At 41.0% G+C, this 5,000-nt stretch overlaps 1 long non-coding RNA gene across 1 annotated transcript in view; it reads left to right on the top strand.

The window, feature by feature from the left end:
* Window positions 1-4,383, top strand: part of LOC135093271 (uncharacterized) — a 78,957-nt gene extending 74,574 nt beyond the window's left edge. Inside the window, exon 3 of the long non-coding RNA XR_010263282.1 lies at window positions 4,321-4,383. This is a non-coding gene — a long non-coding RNA (uncharacterized LOC135093271). The remainder of the gene's footprint in view (window positions 1-4,320) is intronic.
* The last annotated feature ends 617 nt before the right edge of the window (window positions 4,384-5,000 follow it).

Here is a 5,000-nt window from a genome sequence, read left to right on the forward strand (position 1 = left end):
AAATTAACTTTCTTACTCAATTGGTAGTTTTGTTTAGTGTTCTTTATAAAGACAGACAACAGAGACTTTCACTAATTCTCACTTTTGTATGATCAACATTTGCATTCAGGTTCGCGAATTTCGAAAGCCTTGCACAATGAACAACGAATTAATAAATCAGAATAACGAAATAAATAAACTATATTTTAACACCAATGTTTTAAGAAGCTCTGATTTCACTTAATATTCTATCACCTTTCAAGTAAGAAGTCGTTGCGGAGCCTGGTGTGGCCGGGCAACGTGTTGGAGGAGGTGGAGGCTGTCATTCAAGATGAACTGGCCCCTCTCCCTTGGCAGGCAAACGGGCAGATGCTTCGGGAAAATTAAAAAAATACATGTAAATATTTACGCTCTTGTGAAGGCTTACATAGGAACGTGGAGGAGGAGAAAGGGAGGAGGAGGAGGACGAGAGGAAGGAGGTGGGGGAGGAGAAGGAGAAAGAGAAGAAGAAGGTGGGGAAGGAGGAGGAGAAGAAGAAGAAGAAGAAAAAGGAGGAGGAATACAAAGGAATACAAAAAGAAGTTCAAACAGCACCAGACCTTGAGGTCCTTACAAGGCTGTTTGGGTAACTATTCTGGTTGTGTGAGTAACTATTCTAGGAAGAGGAGGGAGAAGAGAAGAAGATAGAGGAGGAGGAGGAGGAGGAGGAGGAGGAATAACCTTTGGAGTGAAGTGGGGGAGGGATGGGGCACCTGAGCACGGTTTAATGGAGAAAGGTTCAAGGTTAAGGCCGGAAGATTGCGTGGAAAGGGGTTGATAAGGTAGAGAGAACGGTAATGTTGGGTTGCAAGGGAACGGACAGGTAGGCGAAGTTTCAGGGACAGGGTTGCGGTCAGTTAGGAGGGAAGGAGGCAATTACTAGGGTTCAAGAAATGTGGTGCAAGCTTTTCTGATTGAAGTTTAGATAAGCACCCTCTCTCTCTCTCTCTCTCTCTCTCTCTCTCTCTCTCTCTCTCTCTCTCTCTCTCTCTCTCTCTCTCTCTCTCTCTCTCTTAGGACACCTCTATTATCTGCAAGTCACTGCCACACGCTTTGCATGTCTGTGGTTCCTGTACCTCACACCGCTCTGCCTGGCTCAGTACATGTTCAGCCGGGCATTCCTCAGTCACCTTCACCTTGGTGTAGGACATATGTTACGTGTTGTTGGTGGTGGTGATAGTGGTGAGGGTGGTGGTGACGGTGGTGGTCTTATTGTTGCTGTTGCTTTTGCTGTTGCTGCTCATGTTGTTATTACTGGTATTGTCATCACCACCACCACCACCACCACCACCGCCACCACTACCACCACTACTACTACTACTACTACTACTACTACTACTACTACTACTACTACTACAGCTGCTGCTGCTGGTGGTGTTGTTGCTGCACCTGCAACAGTAGCAGCAGCAGCAGTAGTAGTAGTAACAGTAGTCAGGATTGGAAAAAAAAAGTGTTTCTTTTTTAAAAAATCCAACCAACTGTGTTTTATTGTTTTTTATTTTTATTTTTTTTATTGAGGGCGTTTTATTGTTTTTTTTTTTTGGGGGGGAGGGGAGGGTTTCATTTTTTATTTTGTACTCTTCATATTTATGTGTATATCAGTTTAAATAAACATTTGAAAAGTAATCTAAGAGTGAAACTAAATATTTAAACCGGTCAAGAGCAACAAAAATATAATAAAAAAAGGTCCACTGAGGTGCCGGTCGTCAAAAATTACAGTATAAGTGTGTTGAAACTTCCCTCTTGAAACAGTTCAAGTCATAGGAAACAAGAAATACAGAAGCAGGCAGGGAGTTGTAGAGTTTGCCAGAGAAAGTGATGAATGATTAAGAATACTGGTTAACTCTTGCATTAGAAAGGTGGACAGAATAGAGGTGAGCAGCGAGGCTGAGGGAGAGGGGGAAGCATGCAGTTAACAAGATCGGAAGAGCAGTTAGCATGAAAATAACTACACTGGCGATGAGAGAGAGAGGCTGAAGACAGTCAGTTAGAGGAAGGGAGTTGATAAGACGAAAAGCTTTTGATTCCACCCTGTTTAGAAGAGCGGTATGAGTGGAATCCCCACAGACATGTGAAGCATACTCCACACATAGATGGATAAAGCCCCTGTACAGAGTTAGCGGCTGGGGGGTGAGAAAAAAAACTGGCGGAGACAACCCAAAACGCCTAACTTCATAGAAGCTGTTTTAGCTAGAGATGAGATGTGGAGTTTCAGTTTAGACTATAATTAAAGGGCAGAGCTTTAATTATAGTCTAAAATATAGTAGGAGAGGGGACAGTTGAGTGTCACTGAAAAAGAGTAGATAGTTGTCTGGGAGGTTGTGTCGAGGTGATAGATGGAGGAATTGAGTTTTTTGAGGCATTGAACAATACTTAGTTTGCTCTTCCCCAATCATAAATTTTTAAGAGCTCAGAAATCAGGTGTTCTGTGGTTTCCCTGCGAGAACTGTTTACTTCCTGAAGGGTAGGACGTCTACGAAAAGACGTGGAAAAGTGCAGGATGGTATCATCAGCGTAGGGGTGGATAGAAGAAGAAGTTTCGTTTTGGAAGATCATTAATGAATAATAGGAAGAGAGTGGTTGACAGGAACACCACTGTTAATAGATTCAGAAGAAGAACAGTGACCGTTTATCACAGCGGCAACAGAACGGTCAGAAAGGAACCTTGAGATGAAGTTACAGAGAGAAGGATAGAAGCCGTAGGAGGACAGTTTGGAAATCGAAGCTTTGTGCTAGACTGTATCAAAGGCTTTTGATATGATGACCAAGACTCAGTAAGGAAAGCCAGTAAAACGGCCTCGACGGAACCCATACTGACAATCAGATGGAAGGTTGTGAAGTGATAGATGTTTAAGAACCTTCATGTTGAGGATAGGTTCAAAACTTCAGAGAAACACGAAAGTAAAGCAATAGGACGATAGTTTGAGGGATTAGAATGGTCACCCTTTTAAGGAATAGACTGAATTTAGGCAAACTTCCAGCAGGAAGGAAAGGTAGATGTTGATAGACAGAGTTGGAAGAGTTTGACTAGGCAAGGTGCAAGCACAGAGGCACAGTTTTGGAGAACAATGGGAGGGACCCCATCAGCTTCGAAAGCTTTTTGAGAGATGAGGCCAGCGAGGACATGGAATACGTCATTGCGAAGGATTTTAATAGGTAGCATGAAGTAGTCAGAGGGTGGAGGAGAGGGAGGAACAAGCCATGAATAATCCTAGTTAGAGTTTTTAGCAAAGGTTTGAGTGAAGTGTTCAGCTTTAAAAATAGATGAGATGGCAGTGGTGCTATCAGGTTGAAATAAAGGCGGGAAGGATGAAGAAGCAAACTTATTGGAGATGTTTTTGGCTAGGTGCCAGAAATTACAAAGGGAATTAGATTTTGAAAGATTTTGACACTCTTTTAATGAAGAGCACACACTTGTTTAGGTCATGCTGATATAGGCTGGTCTGGTTGGATAAAACCTGTGTTAATTTGTGCTTCACAGGAAATGAACGGGTCAGACTTGATTACTTTTTTATTTTTAATGTATATGTACATGTATAGACCTTCGTTATCAATATAAATTTTTATATGTAATTTTTTTTTTAACCCCCCAAAAAGTTAGGCTTTTTTTTTTTTTTGGGGGGGGGGGGAGGAACGTTTAATGCTAATCCTGACAGTAGAAGTGGTCTTGATTCTCTTAACAGTAGTCGTAGTAATGATAGTAATACTAATCATAGCAGTACTCTTAACAGATGTGGTGGCAGTAACACTATTCATAATAGTAGTAGTAGTAGTAGTAGTAGTAGTAGTAGTAGTGGTGGTAGTGGTAGTAGTAGTAGTAGTAGTAGTAGTAGTAGCAGTAGTAGTAATGGTGGTAGTAGTAGTAGTAGTAATAGTAGTAGTAGTAATAGTAGTAGTAGTAGTAGTAGCAGTAGTAGTAGTAGTAATAGGAGTAGCAATAATAGTAGTACTCTAAGCAACAGTTGGAGACGTAGTGTTGCTTAAAGATATAAAAATGAAAATAAATAGACAGTAAATAAAATAAAAAAAAGGAGATACCCTTTTTTTACCATTTAACCAAATCTTACACTCTAATTCAAACCAAAAGGGAATCGTGCTGTGAATGACGCAAGAACACCACAGAAAGTCATCGGCTTGAGCATCATGTCGTGTTGCTCGTAGGATAGGACAGGGTGATGTACTGACAAGAGAACAGGGCAGGATAGAAGAAAAAAAAAAAAAGAGTATTTATCACATTATAATACTTGTGCTGATGCAATTCTAAAATGTACAAAATGTTCACCTTTTTTTCTCTCTTTCCAGGAAGCACACTCCTGTTTGTGGTGAGTAGTGATTACAGAACTTTTACAGTAATATGTTGCTGTTATTCATTAACACGGCAGAAACAAGGTAATTTTATATTTTACATTTACTACAACTCCTTGAACTTGTAAAATTCTTCACGTATGTTTCCACAAAAGTCACTCCCTCCTGTGTGCTTATAAACGTGGCAGAACAAATATATGTATTGTTATGAGAGCGAAAATACATGAGCTAGACGTATTTTTCCTTTCCGAACTCTGATGCAAAATGTTCAGATTTTCTTCTCTACTTTTCACAACTGCTATCAATGTCAGGTTTCCGGGATAACAAAATGGAACTCCATAAATGAGAGTCAAGTCATTTACTGGCGCACAAACACACGGCTCCCGCGTCTCCATGTTGCTTACGGAAGACAGATGAAGGCTGGAACCACGACGCATGCTACTTCTTTATTTCCACGTATCAACAAAGAATCATTTGGGTTCTTGCCTTTCTCTTTTTCGTATTTACTATTTCATAGGTAATACATTAGAGGTGCGACTGATATTCTGGTAAGGTTAACTGGTGTTACTTGGAAACTACCTCGCTGCACATCGCGCCATCAGGAGGAAAGATTACGTACTGTCCCCGCAATGCCTGTGTGTCTATCAGATGACCAAGAGGGGCAGTGCAACAGGACG

Source organism: Scylla paramamosain, chromosome 42 (assembly GCF_035594125.1).
Source record: "Scylla paramamosain isolate STU-SP2022 chromosome 42, ASM3559412v1, whole genome shotgun sequence".
NCBI lineage: Eukaryota > Metazoa > Arthropoda > Malacostraca > Decapoda > Portunidae > Scylla > Scylla paramamosain.